This window comes from Microtus ochrogaster, chromosome 22 (genome assembly GCF_000317375.1).
Source record: "Microtus ochrogaster isolate Prairie Vole_2 chromosome 22, MicOch1.0, whole genome shotgun sequence".
Classification (NCBI taxonomy): Eukaryota; Metazoa; Chordata; class Mammalia; order Rodentia; family Cricetidae; genus Microtus; species Microtus ochrogaster.
Window position 1 is genome coordinate 4,510,800 of NC_022023.1, and position 18,495 is coordinate 4,529,294.

The window sequence follows — 18,495 nt, forward strand, 5'->3', positions numbered from 1 at the left end:
TCCCTGACCTGTGGGAAGTCCAAGGACCGCCCACCTCCATCCAGGTTCAGTAAGTTGAGCATCCAAACTGCCCAGGCTCCCCCAGAGCAAGCACGTGCAGTAGGATCAAAAACCCATTGCCATTATTCTTGAGTTAACTTTCTAAAATGTATAATCTTTACAAGTGTATTTTTTATTTGAGAATTTCATTCAGATCTATGATGAATTTTGATTCAATCTACCCCATCTCTTGTCACCAACTTCTCTGCCTTGCTACTTCCCTTCCAATTTTGGGTGCCTTCTTTTTCAACCCACTGAGTTCATTTTGTCCTTCCAGTATGTATGTCTAGGTATACTGCCATCTACTAAGGTGTAGGTAGCCTATCAATGGACCTTATCTCAGAAGAAAATGGATGCTGATGGATGCTGTCACTCAAAAAGCCATTCATTGATAATTCTCAGCTAGGAGTAGCTCTTCCTAAGCCCCTTCCTTACCCATCTTGGGAAGTACCTTGCCTTGATCTTGTGCAGGAAAGGCTTCCTATCAGCTCTGGATGCTACCCCAAAGAACACATTCTCAGCACAAAGCTGATTTATTTGCCCCAGAGGGACAGAAGGCAGAGAAAAAGCAACAAAGAAAAGAGATAGAGGACAAAGGATAAGGGGGAAGGAACAAGGGGTAGGGGGCAGGGATATTTGGCAGTCGGGTAGTGGTAGGACAAAGGACTGCCTCTGAGTAGTGGGGAGACGGATGTGGCACATAGGAAAATGGCAGAAAAGGACAAGAGGAAACCCCATGTTAGCATGAGGTGTTTTACTGTAATTGGGCATGTTAACTCACTGCAGCATAAGGGATTTTTGATTTCTGGACTTCAATACTTTGATGACAGGAATTTAGCAGTCAGACTCAGGAAGAGAAAGTGGAAAGATAAGGGAATAGGCCTTGGAGGCAAGCTTTAGGACTGTAATCTAATGGTTTCTAGCAAAGCAGAGGGAATTGAACAGAAAGGTAAGGCCTGCCAGTCATGCTTGAGCTGGCCAGAGTCTTTTCAGGGCATGTCATTTGCATGTGATCACAGAATTGAGCTGTTACTATCATCAGTAGTAAATAACATGGTATCTAAAAAAATAATTCTGGGCAAAATTAATCTCCCTACACACAACCAAAACAGTATCAAGTACAATGACACTTGAACTTATTTTCTTAGAAAAATGTAAATGAACCAAGTGCTGGAGAACGTTGACTTGGAATAGAACGTGGTTGTGAGGGAGTAGACAGGGTCCTTCCTTCACCTCTAGGGCAGAGGATGACTCAAAGACCTGCTACACATCTGTCTGCACCTGGAGCATCTGACTGGACAGAGCCTGGTGGACTCTGCTTCTCAGTGGACACAAGGAGATGCTTTTGATTTGAATCATCTTGTGAGTGACATATTTCTCAGAGCAAAGGTATGAGAGGAAGGTTTCCTGTGTTCAGACATGGGACTCAACGAAGTAGGCTAAAGAGAGAGAAGTCCTGAGGTTCATCACACAGTGAGCAAATAGAGGGCCAAAGAAACTGCGGCTGATGGACAGGACACCTAAGCCTTAAGATTACCCTGAAAAGTCCCAAATGACTATTGATTAAAAAGCCCGCTTTCTCCTGAGTCAAATGAATGGCAGCAGAAAAATCCCCAGTGACTGCAATCTCTAGAGAATCATAAAAATGTCAACAAGAGGAAGCGCCATTTGCAAACACCTATAGGTCTGAAGACGAGGGAGCCAGGTAAATAGGTGGAAGAGCAAGCTAGGGTGCACATTACCAATTTAACTGGCGGCTCTTCTACTAAGTGAATTAAAGATTAGGTTGAGTGCTGAATTACAGGAGAGTGTTATTTAAACTTTGAACTGTATGGGGAGCTGAGGAAGCCTTGAGCGAATGTGGAACGGGCTGATGGATGAGCGGATGAGCAGTGTGAGTGTTGACAGTGTGGGCAACTTGAAATGTTCAGAGATGATTGGTCCTCCTTGCCGCCCCACTGTCGGATTCCCCTCCAGTCCTGAGCTGTTAAGCTCTGTTAGTGTCTGGTAACTGTGCTGCAAAAGCACTGATGGTGAGCACAGCTTCCCCAAGTTTCATCGCCACTCACACTCCCTTCTGGTTTTCTTCGCGTAGACATTATCTAGAGGCTATAGAGGTCTGGTGCACATGGACACTTGCAGAAGAATAAACAATTCAAACGATCAACAAAGCCAGGTGCAAACTGAAACATTCATGAGGATTTTAGCTTTTACTAATGTGTCCGACAGGTACTGACCTTAGGGTTTTGGAAGGAATATTTGATTTAATGTTTCAAATACTTATGCTAGATAAGAATAACCATGCCTACCAATGGGAGAGGGAAACTGAGGCACTGATGAGATCAGGAAACATTCGTAAGTTATCATAGCATGTCAGTAAAGGAAAGTGTCTGGGCTCCGAAGTGTGCTTAACAGCACTGTGGTTCTTCAGTGTTCAATGGTTTGGACCCCCAACACCTGGGCCTAGTAATCACTTTAAGACATTTCCTATAGTTTTACTTTTTAATACTTTGTTTAGCAGAAATGCATGAATATGTAAGACTCCAGTTTGCTAATTAGATGTGTGAATTGGTCACTGGGAACTTTCGTTGATGTAAATATGTTTCCTTTTCAGGATAAAATAAAACAATTATAATCATGGTAATTATGGTAACACTAATTAATATTGAAATTCAATCTTCTAATTTAGAGAGTTATTTTAAATATCAAAATAATAAATGTACACTTTATAAAAATAGATTTCTAAAATACGCAAACGTCAAATACTTGAGGAATTGGAAACTTAATTAAGAAATAAAAGAGTGAACCAGATTAAAAGCTATTAGTTCACATGCATTGCTTACATTGTAAATAATTTCAAGCGAAATTTTATAGCAACTTAGTGACACAAATAATTTGATTATATTTGTAGTAAGAGCTGCTTTTTAGTTGGCTCTTGGCTGCCTTCTGAGAACTCGAATTTCAAGTTTGTAAACTAATGGAAGCTGAATGAGATCAACCTACACCACCTCTTTAACTACTTTGTTGAGGCCAATCATTTCCTTCCTTTTGGACATCTAGAATTTGGGTCTCTCACTATGAGACCACTATAAATGAAACCATGGCTACTGAATAATGAATGCATTCCTGTGGGCTCGGGATGTGGCTGAGTGGTGGAGTGTTTGCCTTGGAAGTGTGAGAACCTTGATTCTCTTTTCAGATGGAAGAAAAAAGAGGTCTAATGCACTTTCTTGGGATCAACATAAAAAATGTGTCATTACTGAGTACTGAGTGCAGTCTGAAAGCAGACTTGAGAATGATGTCTTATGAGATCCCATCAGCCGAGAACTCACTGAGATATGTCCTCAGGGTAAGGCCAACTCCAGGAAGCCTTGAGGGAGCCTGGAAACTTCCTGGGTCAAGCAGCTCCTTCCCCAGCTGTCCAGTGGATTGCAGTGGAAAAACCTATGAAAGCAAAGCAGGTAACGTACTTCCACAGAGAACGAGGTCCCTTCTTAAGGACACTGTGCTGCAGTGGGATCATACCTCTACAACTTGTCACCAATTCTGTGGAGCAGTAATAATTACCCCAAGGAGAGAGAAAGGCAGAAAATGATGAATGCGTATCTCTAATAAACCAAGACATCATGACATTATCCTGGATTTATCTGACGATGGCCCAATTTGGCTCCTTTGTCTGACTTTGAAAACTGAGGATCAAAAGCACACTGCGACACATTGTAGAGAAACAGAAACATTTAGACTTACAAAGACTGTATTTGTAACGTTCATACCACATCTACTACTATTTAGCATTTTTCTTTACTTGGTTTCCTAAAAAGCCAGTAGGCTGGGGGGGGGGACAACATGATGTTTTCAGGCAATAAGCATGCTTGCCTACTGTCCTGTGTTGCCTCAATGCCATGCTTAGGGCCCACGGAGCTACGGCTGCTGAGTTTCTGACGTATTTGTGACATCTATTTTGGAATGAAATGACTAATGGTTATGAAGGTGACTCACAAGAACACATGCTAGACAGGAAGAAGTCTGTTTTAACCACTCCGAGCTATTTCAAGCAACTTTACTGTGTTGTAGTACCCCATTTTGTTGAGAAGAATAAATTATGTTCATAGGTGCAAGAAATACATGGTTTTGTTCAGGCTACATTGTTCGTAAGTCCTGACCCCCAGGAGCTGCATCCTTAAAATATAATAACTTATAAAACCACTTTTGAACACCCTGAGAGACTGGTGAGACAGAGGGACCGGCACTAGGATGAATGTTGCTCACAATCACGACACATCTGAGAGTGCAGTATCTTAAATCACCACGTACTTCTGAAAAATACTCAGGCAAAAACAAACAAACAAAAACCCAAACAAAAAACCCTCTGCCCCTTTCTGTGACTTTCTTTGAGCTCAGGATCTTATTTCATTCAGTTCTACATCCATGCAGAACTCTGGGGGATCAAGTAGAGTTCAGTAAACACTTCATTCAAATGCCTCTGCAATATCACAGCCCTTGGGAGTTTTTTTTTTTTTTCAAAATTAAAACAAGATCTGTTCTTCTGAATTTTCATGCCCAGAATGCATGAGTGTGAACATAATTGAAAAGTTAGCCAGAAGGACCGAGAGAGGGAGTGAACACGTGTGTGTTGTAGCAGACTAGTCTGTCACAATAAAAGACTTACATATTTATACGCAAATAAATTTACAAGCATCTACTTCATATAACATGTTTTATTTTGCATTTTCTACCTACCACTAACTTTTCCTATGCCAACAAAATGTCATTCAACGCTTTATTTTGTCAAGAGCTATTTCTTTTACATTCTGCAGTAATTATAATATTTATAGATCTCAATATAATGAAAGCCCATAGAAGTTGAGTTTTTAAACATTGATATGGATGCTGAGATTCACAGAAATTAAATGTCTCTCTGAAGATTTCATCTGTCATAGGCTCCATGCTAAGGACACTCAGAGTACGAACTATGGAAAGTTTGAAAAGCCTGGTCAAAAATCTTCCCACAGGCTGGGCGATGGTGGCACACGCCTTTAATCCCAGCACTCGGGAGGCAGAGGCAGGTGGATCTCTGTGAGTTCGAGGCCAGCCTGGTCTACAAGAGCTAGTTCCAGGACAGGAACCAAAAAGCTACGGAGAAACCCTGTCTCGAAAAATCAAAAAAAAAAAAATCTTCCCACAGAAGATAATATCAAATACTGCTCTCACATGAACAGAATTATTAAGATGCATGTTAACCTGCTTATGAAAACTCCCAATTTAATAAGGACTTCTACATATAAGAAGGTATGACTTGATTTGAAAACAGGGACTTATAATTTCCCCAAACCAGGAAGGCTAAACCCATCTACCACATAAGTGAATTCCCACAGAGTAAAGTTGTATCATCACAGCTTTCTATGGCAAGTAAATACAGCTATGTATCAAGTCAAAGAAGAGAGCCATCATATGTCCAAGTGTGCTTGCCTTTTTCTTCAAGCAGAAATGGCTCCTTCTGTGTGTTTATCACTTCCCTGTGCCTTTGACACTGCATAAAATATTTGGTTAATAGTTCCTTCACAATCTGTTAGGTTCTGCTCCTTACAAGCTAAACCACAGTATAGCCTATGTTCTGCCAAAAAAAGTTTTAAAAATATCCTGACACAAAGGATGATTGGCATAAAACCAAACACTTTTAGGCTCATCTGCTGTCATGGTGTATCCCTGTTGCCCACTTTATCGTAATAGCCTATTACTTAGCACCACGAACAGCTAGTTGTTTTTATGTTTATTTACTGAAGACTTGGCATGGACTCTTAAGGTGATTGGGACATTGTAGATACTGAGGTATATGTTGATCAAATCTATAAACATATAAATGGCATTAAATACTTGCTAATCAGTGAGAAAACTGTATTGAGGTACCCCAGGACATCAGTAATTAAGTATTTGAACAGCTGGTAATATCAATAGAGAAAAAAATAAATTGTAATTAGTGGGAATGTACAGATCAGAATTCCCTATGTAAATTACAGCCACTACTCCCTCCCCTAGTGTACCTGCTTCCAGGATGGAGAGTATTGATCTGAATGTAGGGTTCCCAAAATGACCGATAAAGTAGGTTTAAGTGTTTATAGCTGGTTTGATAATGAAGAGGAGATTTGGAGTCCACACAGGAAAAAAGAAAACATTCACTGTGCATATTCTGTGTTTATTTCTATTTTAGACGCCAAGGATCCTAGGGACGACTAGACCCCTCTTCACACTTTATGGCAGTGCATCTCAACCTTCCTAATTCCATGACCTTTAAACTACTTCTCCACACTGTGGTGACCCCCAGCCATAAAATTATTTCTTTGCTACCTCGGCACTGTGATGTTCTGCTGTTATGAACTGTAGTATAAGTATCTGATGGGTTGAGGATCACTAGCGGAAGTGAGGGAGGAATGAGAGGTCAAGCGAGACGTGCCTCCCAGCGGGAGTCCTTAGGTGACCTTGGCGGGGGGTGATTTAAAGGTAAAAACTGCTTTTCAGATTGGACAGAGCAGTACCTACTTGAACCAAATTCTAGTCCTCCTATTTGGTCTCTGATTATTTCCATATGCCCTGGTCTTAAGACTCATCACATCATGCTTCAGTTCTGTCCTCTATCACTTTATCAATGGAGGCTGGGCATCATCCTTAGCAAAGGAGATATAGAGAGGGCCCAAAATATAAATGCACTCAAAAGAGAACACACAGGGAAAAGACAACAGATAGGTACAAGGAGATAAGCCTCATGTGTATTAAATATACTGCTTTACCAAAGCATGAACACAAGAGTACATCACCTAATAATTGTTTGCTATTTTTAACCTACCCTATCCGTGTGGCGCCGTTCTTTATTGTTGGAGTCATTGAAATTATGACCTGCCATTCAGTTTATGTCTACAGTTATAATCAGGCTCCACTCACGTATTTACCTGCCAATGTCCTGTCCCAATTTTCTGAAGACCTCTACTGGTTCTAATCCGCCTGCCTTGATTCTCGGATCCCACATTTCCATCACATCACGTGCGTAATGAGACTACCGTGACAGAGGAACTCAGCTGTTCCCAATGACCTTCCGTCTTAACTCTCCATGATTTACCATGAGTTATGACGCTGGGGTTATGTATTCCTTTTATGTGGTGTAAGGGAGTTTGAAGACAAAACTATAACTTTGAGTAACGAAAACAGGAAGGTATTTGGGTAGGTCTAATTCCGTCAAACAAGCCTAGCCTGTGCAAAGGAGATTTGTTTTCTTTGATTGGTAACAGAAGGGAAAGTTGAAGAGAAGTCTAAGAAGTCTGCCTCTGAGGGCCACTGTGTCATTGCTGCCATTGGGGTGGAGTGGAGCACAGGGGGAATAAAGTGGCCTCTGCTCAATAAAATGGGAACAGGTAGAAAGAGTAAAACACTATCAGCCACCAGGGAAATGAGGTTCACACTTTCGGTTATAGAGAATTGGGAAAGAATATAATAGATACGGTTTCCAGCTGCTAGATTTCTGGCCATTTGTAAGTCAGCATTAGAAAAGAAATTCATTACTGTAATAAATAGTTGCCTTCTATCGAAAACTACAATGTACTTGATTATCATTCAACAAAATGATATTAAATAGCTGGGTTAGGGCAAAAACTTCTGTTCTACCTTTGTGGCCTATATTGTGGAAAACTGGAATATCTAAAGCATAGTGTTTATTTTGAGGACATAATGGAATCCTGTGATAGGAAATGGGTGATCCATTGATCTGTAACCAGAAGCCTGCCCTACAGAGAAGGCTATGTAGTTTGTGCTATAGTTTGGTTCATTCCTAAGTCTTTTTGGGGGACTATCTCTGAAAATGTTAATGCTTTTCCTAGTAAAAAGAGGACAGAATTTGTCTCCATCATAATAAAGAATGTGATAGCAAGGCTCTTCTGCTCTTGGTGATAGATTTGGACTACTATTTCAGTTCACAGTAGTCCTCATTGGCAGTTCAGGGCTATTTTAGGGATCTAGAGAGATGACTCAGTAGCGAAGAGCACTTACCATGCAGAAGACCTGGATTAAGTTCCCACTGCCCACATTTGGCAGCTCTTAACCTAATATTTACTACAGCTCAATGGGGGTCTCACATCCCTGGCTTCTTAGGGAATCTACACTTACAGTGAAATAGATACCTATCAACAGATACAGACGTATTAAACTTAATAAAATAAGTTTTAAAAAAGAATGTTTCTAATGTATTTTCAGTATAGATAACCATAAGTACATGCATTCTAAGTTTTTTTATCGGTATCCCTATTAAACAGTAGTTAAAACTCAAATAATATTACACTGACGATATTTAGTTATTTTAAACATAGAAAAATAAAGACGTTCACACAGCTATATTTAATAAGAAGATTATTGTCCATAAAATATATTCTGATTACTCCTCCTGATTCTTCCCCACCAGCACAGGCAATTAATAACAATCAATATCAATAAAATAATAAGCAAATCACAATAGGACACAACAAACAAAGGAAAAAAAGAGACAAAAACAGAAGAAACACAGGTAGACACAAACACACGCACATTCATACACACAGGAAACTTATAAGAATAAAATCCGAAACCATTCTATACAAGCAAACAAATCTATTTTGAATTTAAAAAGATAAGGTGTGGATGAAGAAAAATGAATTACAGCATTTGACAGCTCCAACACGAGTGGCTGAGGGAGCAGAAGAAGGAAGCTTGCATGCCTAGAGAGGCTAGGGACCAAGACACAGGAGCCTCTCCCCACCGCTCTCACGGCTGACTCCTGTCAATTCTGTGTTCCTGTACTCAACTGTTCTGCGTTTGCACTCACGCTCTGTCTCCTTTATGCACATTATGTCTACCAGTTTTATACTTTACCTACAGATCTTGAAACATCCTTTATATGTCCTTTGTTAAGGAGGAATAATAAAATTTAAGATTCATGGCACAGTCATTTAAAATGATAAAAAAGATTATTGTTGCCTATTTTTAGTTTTTCAAATTCTTAGGTCTCGTAATTAACCGGTTCTGTAGAATGAGTTACATATGAGCTCTTAAAGAGCTTCTAAGAACTCAAGATATATACCTTACATTCATCAATTTGATCATTCATTCAACATCAACATGTTGCAACATTCTTCGGGCAACTTCAGGTGTTAGTGTCTTTAAGGGTAATTCAGGGTTGTCCTTCTAACCTAGCATCAGAGGCACACATGTTTGGCATGGGGTGTCAGAAGTTGCACGATGAGAACGAGTAAGGCAGTATGCATTGAGAGCTGTGTGAAAGGGTCCTCATAGAAGCACGCTGTCTACACATTGAAGAGCAAGCAGATTTCAGAAGGAGACTACCCCACACCGATGCCAGGAGGGTAATCAAGCCAAGCACCTTGGAGGAAGTGGTACCGCCTTTGGTTTGTAAACTTAAGAAAGCTTCCAGTCAGACAACAGAAAAACACCAGAGATTTGCTAAAACTGACCTTCTGATAATTGTAAGAGAAACTAAGTACCATGTGTCCCTTTTATTCCCTACCTCACTTCAGTTTCTATCAGCCAAACTCAATCTAAGCCTCTTAGCCCACAGAAGCTCCCTCTTGGCAACTTCCTTTTCCCGTGTGGTTTTCTGAGTGGCAATGTGACAGAGAGAACGAGAACAAAGCCCAGAAGATCACACAAGAAAGTAGTTCAGTTTTGCTGCCAAAGCTTGGTGTTAAACATTCCAGGTGGTCTCCAATACCCAGCTGCTCAAGGGAGGGTGACCCACCATCTGCCTCTTGGAATGTTCCAGCTTTATCACTGAGAGCTCTACATCTCAAGAAATGCTTTTCCAGGATGCAAAAAAAGCTATCGTAGTATTCAATGTTGAGTGAAGAAAATAAAGGGGGAAGAGACATATGCATGTGCGCGCGCGCGCACGCACACACACACACACACACTGAAAGTTGGCTGTAAACAGCAGACTTTTAGTGTCAAATGCATCTATCAGCGGTCACATTTGTAATTGCTGATGCAGAGTTTTTACTGACAATATTCGAGCTATGATTTTTCAAAGCAAATTGCTTCGTTGTGCTGTGTATGTGTCTTCAGTGTGTAAAGGCCGCACACTGCTACCCTGTGTGTGAACAGTTGGTCTCTGACCGTCTGCGGATTTGTTGTGTGCTTTGATGTTTACCATCGTTTGGTTTTCTAAAGCTCAATAATGAAACTGAAATGATGAAAATATCAATGTCAGTTTGACATGGACACTGTATTCTTCTCACGGTTGACTGAAGGACACGTATGACTATATTGTAGAGGCACATGTTTCCAAAAAGGTATACTTAATGTTATTTAAAAAAAAAAAAACAGAACTTGTCACAGTGAAAAAAGAAGAAAATTTATGAGACTGTATCTCATGAGATGTTGATGAGACAGGCACCTGGCCCTCAAATAACAAACTTCTTTATTTTTATTTTATTTTTTTACCACCTCAAAGACAGGAGTATTCATAGAAAATAGCAGCTATTAAATTAGCTGGGCAATTCTATATGAATGAAGACACTTTGCTTTTCCTTAGCTTTTGACTGCTTATTAACTGGGTAAAGTTACATTTCTTGGATCCAACACTGAGGCTAGATTACCCCATGACGAAGAAAAGGGAACATTTTTGACAACTGATGTGATGTCCATCACACTTCCATCCTACTCCATCAGATCTTATCATCAACACAGCAGAAGACTCCTGACCTGTGAAGTACTCTGAGTTCAAACCTATGCCTCCCAATTATCCTATTCATGTACAGGAAAATTTTCATGCAGCTTTAGAAACCATAAAAACATAAGATCATTGATAACCCTTCTAAATATAAACTAGACCTCAATCTGCATTTTCAGCAGTATGTGTAAATATAAACTTGGGGAGACTTATTTAATTTGTAGATTTCATGTCTTGTAAACCTGTTTCCAAAGAGAAATTAAATGTTTTGTTTGCCTGAGAAATTGCAGCTTTCCATGATGGAAAGACATCATCTTTTTAGACGTGGGCCTTCAAGACTGCAATCACATCTTCCATAGCAAAGACCTCACAACACTGGCCTGCATTATTTTCAAATTCTGAGACAAGAGTGTATTCTTCTCTAACATGGAAATGCAGTCGGTTTAAAGGTGAGAAAGACATTATAGTAAAAATAGAACACTCTACATCCGTTCTCCGAAGCTGATCACCTCTGAAGACACAGCAAAACACGTGGGAAAGTAAGAACTCGCTCTACCCGCTGTCTCTGATGTTGTATTCAGGTTGCAAGAAAAACTCATACACTGAAAAATAACTCATCGTTTGGAAATAACTCTGCTGTAAAACTATAAAAACATAGAGAAGGCACCAGAGAAGAGCAGCGGAGTGAAATAGTTTTCAATCTCCTTACTGGATGCATAACTTATTCAGAATTCAGCTTCACTTCCATACGTTCAAATTACCTCTGTGCCTAAAACCATTTTCCTTGAGAAAGAAACATTTAATTTAGGATGGCATCCGATGTGTATTTTAGAATGATGAATACTTTTAGATAAGAATGACAACATGACTAGTGTATGAATGCAGAACTCTTGTTTGAAGAGCAGTTTACTGAAACGCGTCTGTAGGTAGGGAGAAGATTCACTGTGGGATTCTTAAACATCCAGGAGTAGAAAGCTCACGAGCCTATTACTAGCAATTAAAATGCCAGCAATACAAGGTCTCTCTTTATAGCCCAGGCTGGCTTTAAACTCTCTTGTATGTTTCTTTGTTTGTTTGGATGTTTTTTCTGGTGTTTGTGATGAAACCCATGGTCTCATCCATGCTGCCTAGCACCATATTACATTAAAATTCTCAACTGCTTTTTGTCGGTTTAAATGGGGTCCCAGTGTAAAGACACCTGGCAAGGCAGCATGGCGAAGGCCCTAAAGGAAAGAACAGTGCTCTGAAGGTCAAAGGTCATTTTAAAATGTGTGATTGGGAAAGAAATTTTAAAAATAAAAATATCCTATTGAACTACGAGCTAGAAAAAAAAAACAACATCTTTTCTAGAATATGGGCTATACCTCTTTCATTTATCCTATTGGAGTTCAACTATTATGTATTTCATAAACCTTTCAAAAATGTTTCCTCTTTTTAATTAGAAATCCTGTGTTTTACACATTTTAAGAATATGCTATGTAGACAACAGAATTTAAAATTCAAATATATTGATAAAAGTAATTAAATAGCTGAATAAGAAAAAGGAAACATTAAGTTCTGGCCTGTTTTCTCATGCATAGTGTTTGGTTAATTACTACTATTCCTGCTTGGCATTGCACTTAAACAATAGCTTCCACTTAGACGAATCATCAATATAGGCAATGCAGAATTTCAGATAAACACATTATTTTCATACTTTCTGCTGAACGAATCACATCTGTGTGTATACTTATGCATTGATTTACTATCATCATGATTTGTTCTTTAGCGTCAGTTTGGAATGACTGTCTCCTGGGTGAATTTTAAATGTTTACTTTCATAAAATTCATCTCCCCAACTTTCTGTGTTAAAGGTTCCCAGACCTATCCTGCCTGGTTGGGTGGGAATTAAGCCTGGAACTTGGTTTGGAAAGCACCAAAGGGATTTGAGAATGCAGCCTGCTTTGTGTACATCCGTGGTGTTCCTCTGGAGATGAGAGAATTATTAGTGCTTTTTCAGCCTCAGAATCAAAAATATAGTATTTCAGAGCCAACTGGAAAATGCAGAGTTTATATTTGACTGTCAGTTTCTCCTTGTTGAGGATTTGCAGTTTCCTTTGCCTGGTGAGGGTTGAAGTCTGGTATATGATGTGGATGGCCACAGAGTGATCGGGACCTTTATAGCACCGACCACAGTTCCCAGTATGTGGACTGTGGTTTGAACTGCTTACCATCAGTAGAACTGCAGGGAAGTAGATTTTGAGAATGGGTTTTCTCAACTGTGAAATGCAGACAACATTGAACTCAAAGTTTTCACTAGACTAGAGACCAGAGAGCCATTCATTAAATTCCAGCCACAAAAAGCAAAGACAATGGAGTTTGTTCTTTACCTTTCAGACTTCATAGTAAGTAGAAGTATCTCCCCCCCTTCCCCCCCATGGGAAATGCATAGGCCTGGATTGGGAGTATATGGAAAGAGATAATATGTTCTTACTGTCTCTGCCTCTCTTACTTTTCATCTTACCTTGAGCTTTCTGAGCCCTGGTTTCAAACACACACTTACATGGGAATTTTATTAATATCTTCTTCTCAGAGCTCCTTTGAACCCAAATAATGGAGTACATGAAAAAGGTCCTGATAAATATTGAAATCCTAGGGAAATTCTTTTGTGAATTAAAAACTATTGCCAGTAACTATAGCCCCAACTCACATGTATTGGGAATAAAATACATTATAAAGTTATAAAATTTGACAGTAAAGAAAGTTTTTCCAGAAATTGGATTGGTCTATGTATTTGTTTTATACTTCTTATGCAATATTGAACTTAGCCGAGAAGAGTGAAAACTGTTCATAGCTGTGCCTGATGGAGTCCAGTGTGAGAAGGAAGAATTCCATCAGTCTCCCAAGGTCTGAGGGTGTTGTTTGCTTTCACACTGCAACCCGTTTTCCTTCTGATCTTGATTGATAATGCTCATTGTGGCTGCACTTCAATAAATACTCCATGCTGACTCAACACTAATGCATCGACATTGTGAATAGCAGCTTACCCATCAGCCATATGGATTCAGATTTTTAAACTTCACATACAGAATGCTCACAACTGGATTAACAGTGAAAAAGTTGACGTGCACTGCAAAGACGATTTCAGATTTGACCTTTCGAAATATCTAGGTTTCAATGTTTTTATATTGTATTATTAGTTGGACAAAAATATTATCATGGTTTTTGAAAAATAAGGGTCTACTAAAAGCCAACCGTATGCCAGAAAGCATAAAAATTCACATTTGAGTTTTTTGTTTGTTTGTTTTTGTGATTGGTGATTTTTGGCTTAATCAAAGTTTTACCTCTGTGAAAAATTATTATATTATAGTATAGGAAACTATAATAAATGTTTTCAAAGTACATGCATATTCTTCTGTGTAGTGGTGGGTATGAACATCACACCTACAGTTTCCTCTGTGTGACTGAAAGATAAAAACATCCACTCTCAGAAAATACGCAAGGGAGCAGAGACCCTGGCAATGGGTGAGAAAGCCATTCATGTCTACTGGAACATCTTTTTACAAGGGTGGATGAGAATCTTGATGTTGTTTCTGAATTGGAACTGGGCAGATGCATCAAAACCATAAAGGCAACATTTAAAGGCTGAACCAAACAACAAGATCCATAAGCCCTATGTTAAATAATCAAAGAACTGATTAGATGGCAAAGTAGAATTCTTTACAAGAAATATTTGAATTGCATGTCTTGAAATTTGGGTCAGCAAGGGAGGGTACCAAGCCTTAGAACATATATTCTGAGTTAGAACACTGTTTTACATAGAAGTAGATAGGCTGTCTAGTTCTTTGTGTTCTTGACCAAAAGTACCAGACAAAAGCTACTTAAGAAACAAGGGCTTGAAAATAAAAAGAAACAAGGGCTTGTTTTTACTTATGCTTTGAGGTTATAACAGGTGGAAGACATGGCAGAGGGCCAATTTTCCTTTTTAGTCTGTGAGGCTAGTTCATGGGCTAGTACTGACCCAAATTATGGTAGATCTTTCTATTACAGTTGATAGCCTCTGAGAACATGCAACGGTAAGCCTTACTAATTACCTTAAAACATTCTTAAAGCAATCAAACTGACAATTAAGATTAACCTTCAAGATACTCATTTCAAAACCTTGCTAAGAATGAAAAAGTCTTGAGACATCAATGGTCCCTAAGGAAAGAGACAAGAATGTACTTCTACACACCAAATCTTATCAACTATTATGTTAGGTGAGAACAGCTAAGGACTCATCTACTCATTCCACTGACAACACTCCGGTGTGTTTGCTGAAGGAGGGGTTAAGAAGAGACCCAGCTGTAACAAGGAGGCATTCTTTGAAGTTACAGGGGGAATTTGTTCCTGAAATTAATGCCTACAAATGGCCTATAAGTGCTGTCACTGTTTTCAATCTCCATTCACCAGGGGGACTATTCTTTGTACACGAGTAAAGTCGTATCTACTATGACTCTCCAGAAGTAGCAATGTCCATCTGAAGAACAGATGTTTTATACTCTCAGTCTCTTTTTGGGACCCTTTGAGATAGATGAGTATAGAGAATAGAAAATTAGTCTGTGGTATAAAATACACACGCAGGGCCTAGGTTGTATTGGCAAATTATTTGTTACATTAAGCTGAGTTGAAAACATAAAGAACTCTTTGTTGTGGCAGAGAATCCTCAGTGGTGAAACTGAATTGCCAGCGGCTAAGAAAACACTGGTTTGTGGATTTATACTTAGCGTGTGTCTGCCCCACAGTGAGTATTTAACTGCTGTACTAAATGACTGTATAAGAATCCACTGGAAATGCTCACACTAGGTAGCTAGCTAGATTTTACAGTAGGACGGTTGTTGGGGATGGACCTTCCCTCATCAAGAGCAGCTTGTAAAACTACAAACTGGAACTGCAAGATTCTGATTACAGGTCAGATATATGGGATCTGTGTTTTACCCCGGGCTCCAAGTAGACACAGGACATCCTCCAAAACCTAAAGGGTCATGAATAGATAAGTATAAATATTATAGAACTGCTATCTAGCTGGAGGTCTTCTGGGAAGGAACAAAAGCATATTATTGTTCCCACGCATAAGAGTTAATCTAAATGGATATGTTAGTCCCAATCGGGAAACAGCCTTCAGGCAAAGGTTATCTATACTGGGTACTTGAATATAATGCCTGTCTGACATATAGGTAGTGCAATAAAATCTTCGGCCATTTCATATTCTTACCTCCTGAGAGTGCTTAACTTTACTCCATAATAAACCCTGCCCATCTCTATGGCTGGTATGTCTCATCTGAAAACCAGGATGCTAAAGGGACCTCAGTGACACTTAGACATCATTCTCTTATGATTCCATCTTCATTTGGTCTGATTCTTTAACATCACCACAGGGAGGCCCATTTTTTTTTCAAACCTCTCCTTCTCATTTAATTTAAAATTTTCCCCACTGGGAAGTAAACCAAATCCATGGTCTCTATGCATTAATTGCTTGGTCATAAATTGTAAAACTTAGCACAGAGGAAAAAATACATCATGTTGCAAGAAAATGGTGGAGAAATAGATAAGTGCCTATTTTGTTTTGCATTAGTTCATATGTTTCTAAAAACAATTCTTGTATTGCTAGCCTTGACTTATCTCTTGAAAATTAAGAGTCTTGGCTTCAAAATAGCTTGTTCAAGTTGCTGAGGTAGCGGTTTGATAATTTATCTTGGGTCACTGAACCCATAACCTGCATTTACATTAGTTAGTGTCTTCTATAGTGAGTTATGAAACTAAACTAGAATGTGTGATTAAGTTAAAAACTAAACACAAAATATTGCCAATTATGTCCAATCCTCATGGACTATTTTGAAAAATAAAGCAAAAGTCATGGAAAAATTTTTGATGAAGTAGAAAGCAATAAAATTTACACAGAAAAAGGAAAAAAAGTTCTTAAGAGTTTAGTTATAATTACATTATCACACAGGAAGAAATGAATATCTAATAAATAAGAGGATAATTATATCTCCTTAAGGTTTGAATAGTATATGATATAAATAATGAAGCTTCTTACTAAATCTTAATGTATATCTTCCTATGTTGCCTTTAAGCTTTATTATTTGTGGAATATTCCATGGACTATGGAAACACTGGGTTTCATTAAAATTTACATTCTGTGCTAATACATAGCCTCTATCTAGAAGCACAGAAATCCTGGTTGGTCTAAAAGAGTACTTCATGTACGCTATTCTAGTTGCTTGCTAGTTTCTGTCATAAAGACCTGACCCAAGACACCCACGGATTGATGGGATTATTATGGCTCACAGCTCAATCTTCCAGTCTATCATGCAGGAGAAGATGATGACAGAAGCTAGAGACAACTGATCTCCCATCAGCTGGAGTCAGGAATCAGGGCAATTGCTGATGCTCAGCTCATTTTCTCATTATTTATTTAGGACCTGTCTTAGTTACTGTTCTACTGACATGCTGAAACATCATGGCCCACAGCCACTGTCGCTTTTAGAATGGAAGCATTTGATTTGGGGATTGCTCACAATTTTGTAGGGTTACCCTAGGACCATGGTGGGGAGCGTGGAGGCAGGCAAGAAGGCATGGCCTTGGAGCAGCAGCTGAGAGCACACATCTAACCCGTAAGTCACAGGCACAGAGTAAGACAGAGTCTGGCATGAGCTTTTGATACTTTAAATCCAATTCCCACACCCCCAGTGACCCATTTTGTCCAACAAGACCTTGCCTCGCAATCCTTCCTAAACAGTTCCTCTAACTAGGGACCCAATTCCCAAGCATGTGACCCTGAGGTGGGCATTCTCATTTAAACTATCAAAGAATTCTATCTGATTGATGCCATTCACAGTTAAGGTGACTCTTCCCATCTTAATTAGCTTAAATAGACAACTCTCAGGGAGACGTCTGGAGGCTGGTCTCCTAGGAGATTCTAGATCCTGTCAGTGTGGCTATCAATATTAAGTACAATTCATACTAATGAAATTTCTCTTAATAAAATCATTAACTGCGTGTCACTAAGATTATTTGTTGTGGTGTTTGTGACCTCAAAGTTTACAACTCAGCTATGATGATGAACAGAAGCAATACTTCAGTAGACGTCAAGATGGACACCAGTACCCCATTTTAAACTGTCTACATGTGATAAACATTGTATAATCTTTTTTTTTTTTTTTTTTTTTTTTGGTTTTTGAGACAGGATTTCTCTGTGGTTTTGGATCCTGTTCTGGAATTAGCTCTTGTAGACCAGGCTGGTCTCGAACTCACAGAGATCCACCTGCCTCTGCCTCCCGAGTGCTGGGATTAAAGGCATGCGCCACCACCGCCCGGCTATCATTGTATAATCTAATCACAGATCAAGTTCTATGAATTTCCGAAACTTATTCTCCACAGACTGTTTAATGTGACCTTCGATCTGACTGAATAAGCTATGCAAAATATTGAACAACAAAAATTAACCCAAAGCAAAGAGACCAAAAGTTTACTTAGACCATATGTCTTTTCTCTTGATTAAATGATATGTTTCCATATGGCACCCCTAATCATTTAACCACTCAAACAGAAATCTCCACTGAATGTCTACAACATACTGAGTATAGGAGAAATAATAAAAATTAGACTATAGCTTGCCTGCCTTCATTGAGTGTCCAGTCACAGCAGAAAAATAACCTTCAAATACTGATTTTTCTCATCATCTTTCTATTTTTTCCCTGTCTAATCTTCTATTCAAATGTTTAACAAATTTCT

At 39.0% G+C, this 18,495-nt stretch overlaps 1 protein-coding gene across 1 annotated transcript in view; it reads right to left on the minus strand.

Annotated features, from left to right (window-relative positions):
• Positions 1–18,495, minus strand: part of Tenm4 (teneurin transmembrane protein 4) — a 2,359,892-nt gene that overhangs the window by 1,471,814 nt on the left and 869,583 nt on the right. The window lies entirely within an intron of this gene.